Below are 14,845 nucleotides of genomic sequence, written 5' to 3' on the forward strand. Positions count from 1 at the left end.
CTGAAAAGTTGGTACACGCATTCATCACATCCAAGCAAGATAACGCCAACTCGCTATTATATGGACTACCTAAATTTTTGATAGATCACCTACAAAATGTACAGAATGCTGCAGCTCGCGTTATTACTCGCACAAAGAAATACGATCATATCAAGCCCGTCCTAAGGCAGCTTCACTGGCTTCCAATAAATCAGCGCATTAACTACAAGATACTACTCCTAACCTACAAAGCGCTTAACGGCCAGGCCCCAAGTTATATTACAGAGATGCTAGAGCCCTATACACCAACCAGGAGTTTACGATTCTCGTCTAAAAACTTACTAAAAATACCATCTGTGAAGTTAGTAAGCTATGGCCAAAGGTGCTTCTCTTTTGTAGCACCTAGCCTATGGAACTCTCTCCCGAACTATATAAGAGAGAGCGGCTCGCTATCAGATTTTAAGACTTGTACAAAGACATACCTTTTTAACAAATTTTATAATTAGACTTTTAGTTAGTCAATTAACCAGTAAATTAGATAGTTTAGTTAGAAAGTTAGTTAGTCACTTAGTTAATTAGTTAAGTTAGTTAATTAATGAGTTAGTTTTTCATTTAAAGGTTTTAATGATTCTTAGTTTTTATTTCCATTTTTACAGCTTAGCTATTTTATTTGTTAGTATTTCGTTTTATCACTGATGTAAATTTTTTAAGTAAATTTCACTTTTTTAATAATATTTTTACTGTAAAGCGCCATGAGCCATGGATATGGCGCTATATAAATCTTTTATTATCATTATTATTATATTATTATAATTTTATATTGGCACAATTTATTTAAGTTATTAAGAAAAATAACCTTGAAGGGTTTGTGGATCAATGTTGAAGAAATTCGAAGTGAAATTGCCATACAAGCAATTCATGGCATTTCTTAACACTGCACATACAACGTTCATTTTTCCTACTGCACCAAAAAGAGGGTAGCAAAGTGTTTTTGTGTGACACATGGAGGCAAAAATAAATGTGTGACGCAGCAAAATAACTAAAAGAGAAACATGATATGTGAATATATGAATGCATGTGACACGTGATTTCTCTCCTAGGATATGTGTGACTCGCGAAAAAATCTCAATTTTTTCTGAGGTTTTCCATCTTTTCTACTGTCGACATTATCTGGAAAAAAACAGGCATAGATTTGCAATGTCATTTTCGACCACTTCCGTCACGTATTGTGAAATACTCTAGGTACCAGACCTCGAAAGGTCAACATCGGGGCAGTGTGACCTTTGCGACTCGAGGATTTCCTAGCGTGTTGTGCTGTCTTGTTTTTCAGTGTTTTCATGTCAGCATAGAAAACAACACGCAAATCCTGTCTTCTGTGACGAATGAAACTACCGTGAAGGTTCAGGTGTCTTTCTTCCTTTCTGAGTCCAGCTCAGCCAGTGCACAAGTGACTCAAGCGATTCACAAAGAGAAGTTTAATGTTCCAATCGATGCCAGTCACAAGGACTTGCATAATTTTATGAAGCATGTGGTGGCATTTAGGGCACTTAAGGATATTGCCACAGTGAAGTCACTATCGCTCGGGTCCCAAAAAACCAAAGCGGCGGCATTGATGTGTTTTCATTACGCACTCAAGATGCTTCGGATCACGAATTTCCTGGCCTCATGACCGGAAACGGGATGCTTCAAGGTAAGTGATTTGATCTTCAGACCCTTAGACCTGGACATGCAAAAAATTATTCATATAAGTAAAGAGACTAAAGACAATGGCATTCATTTTTCGTCTGTTGTCTCTAACCTTCAATGAGTCTGAGTGGTCTCCACGGGGAAAATAAAATACGTTAACGATGTTATCGAGCTTACATAGTAGTTTCTCTGGTAACTTGAGTGAGATATTTTACATTCTGAATTTTTTTTTATAAATTACGATTCAGGAAAAATATTCTCTATTAAAAGATAGCATAAACTCACTAATATACAGTTGACGATACAGCAATGATTCAGCAAACTACTAGAAAAAAGAAAACCCTAACAATAATAAATATTTCAAAATTTGAATTTTTAGTCAATTATTAAAAGTCAATTTCTCCACTTTTCCTATACATTTACTGGAATCGGGAAAAACGCGTTATTGTCTCACAAAATAATATCTGGTACAAAATCATTGTCAAACCCCTCTTCCGCTTTGTGGTAGCCAGTGAATTTTGAAGACAATTTGGTCCGAAAAGATCTATCAGGGCCTCGGGAAGAAACATGGAACATAGGAAAAATAATTTGATTTCTGCAGAAGCAATTGAAAGGCACAATTTACCACAGAAAGAGGGATAGTTAGCCTGTACTGTTAGTTTGAGGGTAAAGATTCGATGATACCACATTTTATAGCCCACGTTGAACAATTTTTACTTACTCTTTTACGAATTTGGGTTTTCATAAAGTGTCCGTAGTCCAATAGATAACTGCCTGGATTACTGGTGTGCCAGTCTTGAAGTTAGTGATTGAGTCATCAGACTCCAATAATTCTCAGTCGAAGCAACTAGTTCATCAACCAGCAACCAGTGAAACCAGTTCATTGAGAAGTCAGAAACTATGTGCTGACTCCCTAGAAGATGACGAGATGCACGCCAAGCTCAGAAAAGGGGGCTCCTACGTACGGAATGCTCAGCAGGAACAAGAGCTGTCACGATTAAAGGAAGGTGAGTTATGTGGACAATGCGCTAGGTATGACGTGAAAACGAAAATGATGCAGACAGAACATTGAACATCTTAAGAGGTGATGAACAAGGACACAAAGCTGTCAGTAGCTATAGTGAAGCTCGTTGCAAAGGTCTTTGTTCCTATGGGCCTACTCATGCCAATCATAATAAACATGAAGATGCTCTTTCAATCTCTTTGTACCATGGGAGTTGACTGGGAAGACAAATTAGAGGGAAGAGTTCTAACAAGATGGCACTTGCTTGTGAATGATCTTTTAGCCTTAAAAGACATCATAGCATCCTATTGCTACTTTCATCTCACCAACAAACAACCCATTAACCATCAAATTCATGGACTCTGTGATGTGTCAGACAATGCTTTAACAGTAGTCCTTTATCTTCAGACAGAACACAGCACCGGAGAAGTTGAAGTCAACTTTATAGCATCTAAGGCCCAGCTCAAATTTAAATGCAGAGTTTTTGGGAGCAAACAACTTGCAAGATTAATTGACCCTATTCTTCAAACTTCCACATCACTAAGTATAAGAGCTACTCCTGAGGTTATACTATGGAGCAGTCTATCATGCACCAAATGATTGAATGGAAATCATTTGATATCCACTTACCAATCAAAAAGTGAGAAAAGCGACCAATGACAGGTAAAAGAAAATACTGTGTCTGTTGAGGTAACTATTATGACTTTAAAACGCTTTGATCCTTCTTACATGTGTGTATTTGACTTGAGCTGCTGTCCGTGAAATAGTTAGTAAGTCCTTTCACAAGGAAACCTTTCATGAATTAAAATCGACTGGCAGCCCTACACTTATGCTCCAGAAAACAGCATTACACATAATGTTTCGCCCATCAAATGAAATCAGAGTAATACATTAGACTACACTACATTCACACTCTAAACAGATAACCAAGAGAAAGAATGCTTACTTTACTCTACTCCAAAGAAACCGTTATTGGAGCAAAGCCAAACAAGCAGAACACTGATAAAGCTGGTAAATTACGTGTACACTGAGAACGAACAGAAGATAGTTGTCAATGACATGATCTTCGATGGACAATACAGGCAACTGAGTACTCTTTCAAGAACTACAGAGCTTGCAAATGATTATAAAGAGCCTGTTTCAGTATTCAACATACTGAGCACCCACAAACAGTGGGATACTGTCACTGTTTTAGGCAAGGCCAATGACTTAAGGCAACCCAGAAAAGCCTCTTCAGTTGGTCGAGGCGACGTTCACCGACGCTACAGGATCCATTCCCCTGGATGTGTTTGCAGAAACCACTCCAGAGATAATGCCAGGCAAGTCCTACAAGTTGACCAACATTCAGTTAAAGGTATGTTCTGGCTGCAAGAAGATTTCCACTACAGAGCAAACCACCATCACAGAGATTAACGACAAAAGTGTAACCACCATCACTGTTTAGGAACACAATATTCACGGCTCTAATCAGAAAACTCATGAATGTACCACATTTCGAAAGATTCTTAAAGTGTAATAAGTGCCTCAAGAAAATACGCCAAGCAGGAACATCAAAAGTTGCACACTGCACAAAATGTGGCATGATAAGAACCAATAATTGTGTTGATGCCCTATCAGCTACTACTGAAGTCGTTGACAACACAGGAAAATGACTTGTACTGAAATTGAATTGCTCAGGGAAGACGTGTTACCATTGGATGAGAATTTTCTTGATGAGAAGCTGCTGTTTATGAAAACCTTTGAAGTCAAATAATTATGCCAAATCCGCATTATTAAACATCAATCACGGAGAAAAGGACAAGCAACCAAAGCAAATAAGCCTGTAAGGAGAATATTGCCATTTTGTTTGTTTTGTTTCTAGGCATTAAACAATCAATTAACATTGATTTTATGAATACTGATTAATTATGTTACATCAATCACATTTTCATTAGGGTAGTTGGATGACAAATCCGTTATTTAGAAGTACTGAAGTGGAATTACAGGAAATGCAGGGCACAGAGAATAGAGAAAAACTCCGATATGTCATGGCTATATATAATTATGTTGGACCGAAACCAATGGAGAAGTTGTCTAAGAGGATGAAAAGAGATTCTTCGGCAGATACAGGCAAAGATGCGTCCAACCAAGAAGTCGAGGTGGCATGATCAAATACTTAGCTGAAAGAGCGAAAATAAATAAACAACTGAAACAGGAAGACCTGAAGATGAGGAAGGAGCAGCAAGAGCTTGAGGGAGAAAAAAGGACTTGTCAAAACAGCAACAGCAAAAACAAAGCCAACTGCAGCTACTTTACTCTCAAATGATGAAGATGGGATATATTGCAGCCAATGTATTTCTCTGGAAACCACTTCGATTATGCAGCATTCAGCAGTCCCTTCGAAACTTTAATATAGTGCCGAGTCAGCAATCCAAAGAAATTTTTCAGAAATTCACAAAAATTTGATAGAAAGGGTCAAAGCCGCACCTTTTCCCTTAAAAATTTAGTTCCAAAATCGAGTTTAAATAAATGTGTTAAGTGACTTTTAAGCAGTTATTTCTTTCTTTTCAGCCATTTTTCAGTTGATTGTTTTTTTTGAAATTTTGATTCATTTGTTATGCAAGCTTACATGTATAATAGAGACTATTTGATTTATACATAGGATATGGAGGATATAAAGAACTTTGATGACCTGGTGTCAAACTTACAAATGTAAAGTTGCCGTGGGATGACTTCTGCCCTGTGATTTAACCAATTGGTTGAATGTATTTGCCAAGAGCCACGGAACCACCAAAGAATTGACCCTGTTAGGAGTTATTTAGAAAGTGTGTGTACTCCTCGGGAAAAACTGAGTTGAAGTTGTTCTAAACACATGGAGAGCAGTAACGTTTTTTATAGCCCTTGCCCCATCTGGGGCAGGAAAAACACCAGCTGCACAAATCAGCTGCAGCCATGCCATCGTTAATCATCTAGAAGTGTGGTTGGGGAAGATAAGCAGATCTAAGTTGACAATTCGTCTATATCTGGTCTTTTTAACTATTACTTTAATGACAAAGCAGTCCCTATCATGTGCATAGATGAATGTTAGGGGTTCTTCAACAGGATGATTTATCCATCCAAGGGTTCAAACGATCAGTCTCTAACAATGGAACGAATGTGCTTAAAGCTCTGCCCAAACCTGGCCCAGTTGTACGCCACACACACAACCTGGTGAATCACCGTCACATGAATTAAAGCCGAGATTCCCGACTGAATAGACAAGTTAACCTTGGTGGTGAAGCTTGTCGCCAAACAACAAAGAATGAGTCTGCTCCCAGCACATACAGCGGCCAGTCAGTGATCCAAAGCACAGGCTTTATCATTTTAGCCAGTTTACATATGGGGACGCTAAGGCCCGATTACCCTTGACTCTCCGGATTCCTATGATAAGGCTAGAAAAATATAAAGAATGGCCAGCTGTATTTCAGGAAAGGGCCAATTCTTGCCCTTTCATGTAAAGAAAAAAATCAGAAGAATCCATGTTTAATGTTAACCACTGGGATCCCAGCAGGGATGGTGGATCATCAAAGGCAGAATGGCACAGTCAAACAACTCCCCCACCCTGTGTCTATGTACAATAAACATATGGGTGGTGTGGATTGGCTTGATCAGATGGCCGACCATGTGGCAGCTGAGACAGCTTTTCACAAGTTTTGGTAGAAGTGTTTTTTGCCATACTTGACAGAATGGTATATTGTGCATATGTCCTTTACAGCAAAAACACTTCAGCCACAAGAAAACTCACTCGCGTACCATTTATGTGTACAGCCATAGAGGAAATTTGTGGCCAGGAGTTGCATCTTAAACCTGACCAGCCCGTAGTTCCACAAGATCACCAAATTGGAAAACTGCCTGACAGAAAGAAGAAGGACTATATCGTTTGTTCCAACAGAACTGTTGTGGGTGGAAGAAAGAGATCCAAAACACAATGCTTAGGGTGTGGGGTCGGGGTGGATTTAGACTGTTTTGGCCGTTTTGACAAAAGAACATAAAGTTGAAACAAATAACTTCTATCATATATTTATACATCACTAGTTCATCAATACTTTAAATTTTGCTTGGCCACCAAAAAAAAAAAATTCTGCTTCGGGTAACAAGAGACTATAGCCTTATAGCTACTGAGTGTTTTGTTTTTGAAGTGTAACAGTGTTTTGTTTTCAAAGGGATAGAAAACACAAAGAAGAAAGAGAAACAAAGAAAAAAGGAAAGACATGTTTGATCATTGGATTGTAAATAGCTAATAAAATTTTGACTTTTTGAGACTTCACTGAAATTTACCCTTATAAACTGAAGTGCATTACGTCAAAGAAAACAAAAGTAAGGTATTTCATTATTGTACCCCTTCTTTTGGTCTTTTCCCCTGTTAGCTCACGCAGCTGTATTTCTGTCTTTTATTAAGCTCACATGCCTTTCCTACTCGGTTCCACCTTCTTCTTTGCTAACTCCTCAAAATACGTCATTAAGAGCCTGTTCGCACTACGCGAAATTATGTTTGTTTTGCAAAAAAATATGTCAACGTGAAACCATTTTTAGTGCGAACGATTTTCGTGACCCACCAAAATTTTTGTAACTAGCACCAAACTTCAAACATGCCATCGACTAGCTTTGGAGGACTACAATTTTTTGTCAGGCGAGAAAATCTTTTGTTCCTTGACAGATACCCTTAAACATCATATTTTTTAATTGATACCAAGCAAAATGATATAATGTGCATGACCCCATTTACCGCCAAAACCGCCATTCCGAGATGGATCCACGAGGAGCAAATCAAATTTTTTCTTTCCCAAACATCAACAATATTACAACATAAACTATTATGGATCTCAATTCTACTGCAACAAGGCACAGCCACAGCCACAGTACTACTACCTTCAGGACCTTGAGCAAAGTCAACCACAAGTCGAAGGTGCCGGCGCTTCGATAAAGAAGAGTTCCGCAGAAAGCAGTGAAGGCGCAAAAACTTCTGGTAAGAGGAAAAACACTAAAACGAAAACATTGGCCATGGCCTACCATTGCCATAGCAAAAAAAATATTGTCATGGCCAATCGTTGCCATAGACCTGAATGCATTTAGGTGCATTTTCCTATGATGCTTTGCTCACTGGCTGCCGGTGGTAAAGACTGGAGTAAATTTAAAGAGAAAATGAAAGAGCTACACCAGGGGAAAAAGCATTCTGGAAAGTCAGCCAAAGACCTTGAAACCATAGTTGTCCAGTGTCTTATTATAGGTTTTGAATGAGGCCTTATGCATCCAATGGCACGATCATGATGATAATGATAGGTTTTGAATATCGTTATCATTATTTTTCCTCTCACACTGTCGACATAACTGGGGAATCTGTTGGGTTAGACCCAGAAGGGGACGATTCTCTTGCACAAGAAATTTCAGTGTCTGCAGCGTCAATTGTGCAGAGTATGGCAACCCTCAATCCTGCATTTGGGAGTATTACTGGAGATCCATTCTCGGATGAAATTATAAGGTATGTACTTGTGTGACAATTGGTGTTACTTTACTGCAAACTTAGGATCATATTCTGGTTTTAGGTGTTGATCTTTTACTCCATTGATACATATTTTTTCACATTAGGTGTCCCCCTTTACTTTCTTTGTCTAAAACAAAAACAACATTTAAGCTTTGTTTTGCCTTTTGTTTATAGTTCTGATCCTGGTTCAAGTGATGAGTCCACTGACGGTTCTTTGTCAGATGACAAGTCGTCTCTTGTCCAGTGAAGGTGAACACGAAGAAGAAGACCCATATAAACCTCTATCTTTCAGGTTAGTAATTGTCCCATTAATGAAACCAAACACATCTTGTTTCTATTATAGGGAGTAAAGTAACATCCTGTGGTATAACAAGAGTAAGAGTGAGGAAGAGAAGCCTACAATTGACTGAAAGTTACTTTGGCAGTCAGTGAAAACTGTCCATATTTATGGCACAAGAAAGAATCGTATGAATTTCGCCTGTTTTCAATTAATTTTATCATTAATTTTAATCATTTTACAATAATTTATTGTTTTGCAGTTCCCATGAGCATTCAGTTGATGACAGTGCAACTCTGACGGCTATTGAATTATGCCCTAGTGATGAAAGTGAGTCTGTGGTTTAAGGACCCCAAGAAGAACCTGAAATCAGCCCTGAGGATGTTCTACCCCCAGAAATGGGACCTGTTACATTTGAAGAGCACAGGAAAATATTAAAGGAAACGGTACAGAAGGACTTTATGGAACTTCAGAAGTGCAAAGATTCATCACTAAAATACCAAGCCGTATACGAAGGTGCACGAGTAATAATGGATGTAAAGAAAATTGTGCCATTGTTTGAGGGTCCTTGTGAGAAGGAGAGTTGTGAAGAAAAAAAGAAGTCCTGGAGCAAAAGTTTTAAGCTGGTGTGCTAACAGTTAGATACTATGCAAAAATGGCCTTCATGAGGTGTGGCACTCGTCTAAAGTGCTTTCCAACAAACGTGGGCAAAAACTGTTTCATCAACTCTTTTGGCAGCAGCAACATCAATTACCGGAAATAACTTTGAGAAAATCAGCCTCCTCGCACTTTGTTTGAACTGGAGTTTCATCTCATCGACAACCTTTCACCGCATTCAGACATTTTATGTCATACCAAGCATCAAGGAACTATGGGGTGAAATGAAAGTAAAAAATTTGGAATCTATTTGAAAAGGAGCTTTTGGTTCCGTGTAGCGATGGGCGAATGGACTCCCCTGGTTTTAGTGCCAAGTATTGCCTGTACACCATGATGGACCACTTCCTGGAACTATTTGTCAATGTTGAGGTAGTGGACAAAAGAGAGGCAGGTGGAACTTCTTCGCTCATGGAAAAGATGGGATGCAAGAGGATCCTTGAGAGAATGGTGGGGGGATATTAAATCTTCAACAGCTTGTCACTGATGCCTCTGGTGTTATAATGAAGATGGTGAGAGAACTGAAAGGTAAAGTTGTAATTTTTTACGATTCATTTTCTATAGTTTGCCCCACATGCTTTGATGCCAGCAGGTGACTGTTTTCAATAATATTTGGACAAAGTAGAGTTGTTTACAAGCCTTGCGGCTGAAGTTGAGGGTAACTGTTATTCCAATACACCCTATTCAGATAGAACTAGTTAGTAATGGACGCTTGTGTTTACACCAGGCCATAATATTATCATGATGTGTTGATGGTTTCTACTTGTTGTTCATCTTTCAGCAGTTCAATTACACATGAAATCAATTTTTTTTAGCAAATTCTGTCCAGAAAGGTGAAAAATATTAGTTTTGCATTCATAGATAAATAACATTCACGCTATTTAGTGCTTGAAATTGCATTGTACCGTTTTTTTATTCACTGTATAATCTCAATGTTTGTGCCTTTTGACAGGTCAGAATTGTGAAGTGCTGGAACACTTTTCTAGATGTTTGGCACAAATCTGTCAAGTTAACAGCCAAGTTGTCTGCTGTAAGTATATTATTAGCTAAGATGTTCTCTATGAAATAGCAAAGGTGTAAATTTCAGGGTGGGTGCTGCACCTCCTAAAGGTAATGCATTAATCCCACTTAAAAAAAGATAGGTTTGGTTATGGATTTCCTCTCTGGAAAACAGTTGGTTGCTGTGGCTGTGAAGGCTCTAACTTGCATCAAATAAGATCAGATATTTGACATAATCTGACAGATTAAAATCGTGCAGCTGCAACCTGCTATTTACGTTCATCAACCAGCTAGTTGGAAAGCTATGCTCGAACACAAAAGGAAAGATCCGTGATGAACTGTTTATCAATGCTGCTGTGGAAAATGGGATTAAAAGCAATCCATTACAGTTTGTAAGTTATTACTAAAGGGAATAAAATTACTTCATGACAATGGGAAGCCAAATTTTTATCGCAAAATGGAGTCAGTGAATTTGGGGCCCTGAAGGAAAACTAAAGCTGGATATCCATAGAATGCCGTTTGGACTCATAGAGTTTCAAACTGAATTCTTCGGCTGTACAAATGTTAACCAATAATTTCTGGACCTGTTTACCATATTTTGGTACTGTTTTTTCCCTTGATAACAGCCTTGTCAACCGTAGATTGCTTTTTGTCGTCTGAAGAGATAGCAATCCTCAGAGGAGAGCACACTAGACAAAGGATTGGCTGCCTTTCTACCCAAGGTCCCAATCAAATTATTCCATACTGCACTCGTAGGTCATTTATGTTGATGAACAAAGTCTGGTTCAGCTGGAAAACACGCTGACGGAGCTAGGTGCTACCAGTCTTCTTTCACAAATCCGTCTGAGAGCAACCTCTTTCGTTTCTATGTTAAGTTAACTTTTCCCCCTAAATTACTGTAATTAAATCAAGGGCATCAAATAAACTCAATATATTTTGCACTTTTTATTGCTGAAAAGGGCAGCGTAAGTTTTGTAAGTTCAGTAGTCTAACCCCTGTCAGGGCATTGAACATTTTACATGCGCTAGGTTGTTTCATTTTCTTAGGATGAGCTGCCCTCCTGTTTCCAGACATACGATGGAAAAACTTGGTTTATTCTGGAAGGAGACCAGTATTTTTTTTGGCCACTTAACGCTTAAAATAGTAGGGAAACTGAGATCCTGTCAAGACACCGAGGGCCATAAAAGCCAGGGCTGCTGGGTGTGCAGTTGCACAACCTTTGCACCGAACATAGCTCATCACAGCAGCAGGTGCGTGTGCTCGTAGAGGTATTTTATTTTAAATTGCAAGATTTCCAGTCTCCTTTTTACACACAAGGACAATGTCGGGTGAAGCAATGCTTGACAAACTTTGACAACCTACATTTTGCATAGGCATAATGCAATGATTTTTGAAAATAACTTGAGCGAAAGGGGAAATTGTTTCAGCTAGTAGTTGACCATATTACGCTCAATTCACTACTAATAATCTTACGTCGATGTATTTTCTTTTTAAATTTTAATTGTAAGGTAAGAATTGCGATTAGCCAATATTGCTACACAAGAGTCTACCTTGTAAGCAATGTATGTGAAAGTGACTTTTTACTATTGAACCCAGGGCTAACCACAAGTGAAGAAATGGAAACAGCTTTCCAATACTTATCAAGGTGCGGTTCAACCACAAAGAACGTTTCAAGGGCAGGTTGGTGTATAATTTATTTCACTTATCTGTGACCAGAATAAAACAGCTATGGTTTATATTATGTTCTTGTGGTGTACCAGAACATTATTTGCTCAATTAAATATAAACAAACTAATTGTTCTTTAAAAACTTTGATTTCATTTTAGGACGTATGGAGCATTTGACAGAACATGTCCTGTTCTGGAATGAAAGATAGATACTTTACTTGCCTAAATACTTATCATTACGTTATGTGAAGGTTTGTTTTTGTTTTCTTCTACACCACACTTGTAAGGTCAGTATGTGGCCACCATCCTGGTCCAAAGTTTTGGCCACATGCAGTTACAGTGCAATTTACCAAACTGAAATTAAGTAAATATTAACAGTACCCTGCTTAAGATTCATTCATCCTCAAATAACAAATGTTGAGGCCAAATTAATGTGGGGGTACTAATGTGTAGTTTGCAGGTCTGAAATCGTCAACACTGCAAATATTATGAGCCCATCAGTAGTTCCTTTTTGTTCTTTTGTTCGTTCCTTAATTAATGTGTTCACTCACTCAGTTTTTTGTTTATTTATTAACAATTCAGGTGTTCATATATATTTAACAATTTTTTACTCCCTTTGGTTTTCCTTTGTAGATCCTTAGAGAAATCGAAACTCAAAGTGATGAACTCGTCAAAACCGGGGTCACAGAAACAGTGCTTAAAGGGTGGAAAAACGAGATAATCAGAGCAGCACAAGGTATGTATATGTTGTTTAAAGTCATGTTTGTTTATTTAGTGGTTGATTCATTTATGAATTCATTATTTGTGTGTTTTTAATGTTTAACATTTTTTAATTATACATTCGCAAATTGAAAATGGCCTTTTTTCAGCCTTCATTTCAGTCTTATGACTCATAAGTGCAAAGCATTCTCAGGGCAAATTTTAGGCTTCATTTTGGCCAAACGTTAAACTAACTTATATTAAATTCTTTTTTAGATGAAGAAGCTTCTAGTTCTGGTGCGAGTGACAATGAGAGGGCGGAGTACTTCAGACTTTCCCAAGAAATCAAGGAGGCTGAAGCACTGGAGCAGTTCAGTGCCATTTCTAGTCACTCCATTTCAGTTTTGGTTGGCAACTCAACATTCTTCAAGCAGGCTAATCAACTGCTGGAAGACCTTGAAAAGAAAAAACTCCGGCTTGCAACTCTAAGGAGTAAATTGTTACAAGACGGTGTGAATAAAGGACTGTTGGAGAGTGCTGGTCTTAGGTCACTTGCAGAGTCAGTGGCGCAGACCATCCGCGATAAGATCGTGTGCTCCATGTCTTTGATAAGACGATGTCAGGAGTAGGAGATGATAAACAAGGAGGCAGAATAGTGGATTATCGAGTGGTAACATGAATACTAATTTTTAACTGTGACTTTTTTTAACTATGAAGTACTACTGAGATATATGATTCTATCTTGTTCCTTAATTTCAGCTTACTCACAGCAGCGCTCCAAACTAAGAAAAAAGAACGACGCAGAAAAGAAAGCTGCGAAAGAGGCATTGGCCAACTACAATGACATTGTTGTCCACTGTGACTCGAGAAGTGGTTACGTGCCAGTTGCAGAGGAATCTATACTATCTGGAAATGTTGCATGGGACAACAGCGAAGGTTTTAGCACTTTTCACAATACCTTACGTGCTATTTTTTTGTCTCTTATTTAATAGTTTATTTTAGTATATTTATTTTATCTTTTCCTTCCTTCCTTCTTTCTTTCTTTTCTTTCTTTCCTTTGCTTTCATTTATTAATTCACAAGGACTTTTGCAATTAACAGGGCAGTTAAGTGACAAAATGGAAACTGTGGAGGTGTATAAGGTGTTTTGCAATTTTCGTTTATAGTTCTGATCCTGGTTCAAGTGATGAGTCCACTGACGGTTCTTTGTCAGATGACAAGTCGTCTCTTGTCCAGTGAATGTGAACGCGAAGAAGAAGACCCATATCAGCCTCTATCTTTCAGGTTAGTAAATGTCCCATTAATAAAACCAGACACATCTTGTACCTATTATAGGGAGTAAAGTAACATCCTGTGGTATAACAAGAGTAAGAGTGAGGAAGAGAAGCCTACAATTGACTAAAAGTTACTTTGGCAGTCAGTGAAAACTGCCAATATTTATGGCACAAGTAAGAATCGTATGAATTTCGCCTGTTTTAAATTAATTTTATCATTAATTTTAATCATTTTAAAATAATGTATTGTTTTGCAGGTCCCATGAGCATTAAGTTGATGACAGTGCAACTCTGACAGCTATTGAATCATTCCCTAGTGATGAAAGTGAGTCTGTGATTCAAGGACCACAAGAAGAACCTGAAATCAGCCCTGATTATGTTTTAAAGGAAAAGGTACAGAAGGACTATATGGAACTTCAGAAGTGCAAAGATTCATCACTAAAATACCAAGCCGTGTACGAAGGTGCACGAGTGATAATGGATGTAGAGAAAATTGTGCCATTGTTTGAGGGTCCTAGTAAGAAGAGTTGTGAAGAAAAAAAAGTCCTGGAGCAAAAGCTTGAAGCTGGTGTGCTGAAAGTTAGATACTTTTGCAAAAACGGCCTTCATGAGGTGTAGCACTCGTCTAAAGTGCTTTCCAACAAAGGTGGGCAAAAACTGTTTGTTTCCTTAACTCGTTTGGCAGCAGCAACATCAATTACTGGAAATAACTTTGAGAAAATCAGCCTCCTCGCACTTTGTTTAAACTGGAGTTTCATCTCATCAACAACCTTTCACCGCATTTAGACATTTTATGTCATACCAAGCATTAAGGAACTAAGGGGTGAAATGAAAGTAAAAATTTGGAATCTATTTGAAAAGGAGCTTTTGGTTCCGTGTGGCGATGGGCAAATGGACTCTCTTGGTTTTAGTGCCAAGTATTGCCTGTACACCATGATGGACCACTTCCTCGATCTATTTGTCAATGTTGAGGTAGTAGACAAAAGAGAGGTAGGTGGAACTTCTTCGCTCATGGAAAAGATGGGATGCAAGAGGATCCTTGAGAGAATGGTGGGGATATTAAATCTTCAAGAGCTTGTCACTGATGCCTCTAGTGTTATAATGAAGA

The 14,845-nt window shown here is 38.3% G+C and overlaps 1 protein-coding gene and 1 long non-coding RNA gene across 3 annotated transcripts in view; one reads left to right on the top strand and one right to left on the bottom strand.

Annotated features, from left to right (window-relative positions):
* Positions 1–14,845, bottom strand: part of LOC144657849 (sulfotransferase 1B1-like) — a 127,428-nt gene that overhangs the window by 87,118 nt on the left and 25,465 nt on the right. The window lies entirely within an intron of this gene.
* Positions 8,010–9,037, top strand: LOC144657887 (uncharacterized). Its single transcript, XR_013571626.1, has 3 exons — positions 8,010–8,165; positions 8,343–8,460; positions 8,708–9,037. It is a non-coding gene; the product is annotated as an uncharacterized LOC144657887 (long non-coding RNA).

This window comes from Oculina patagonica, chromosome 1 (genome assembly GCF_052425735.1).
Source record: "Oculina patagonica isolate OP01 chromosome 1, crgOcupat, whole genome shotgun sequence".
Classification (NCBI taxonomy): domain Eukaryota; kingdom Metazoa; phylum Cnidaria; class Anthozoa; order Scleractinia; family Oculinidae; genus Oculina; species Oculina patagonica.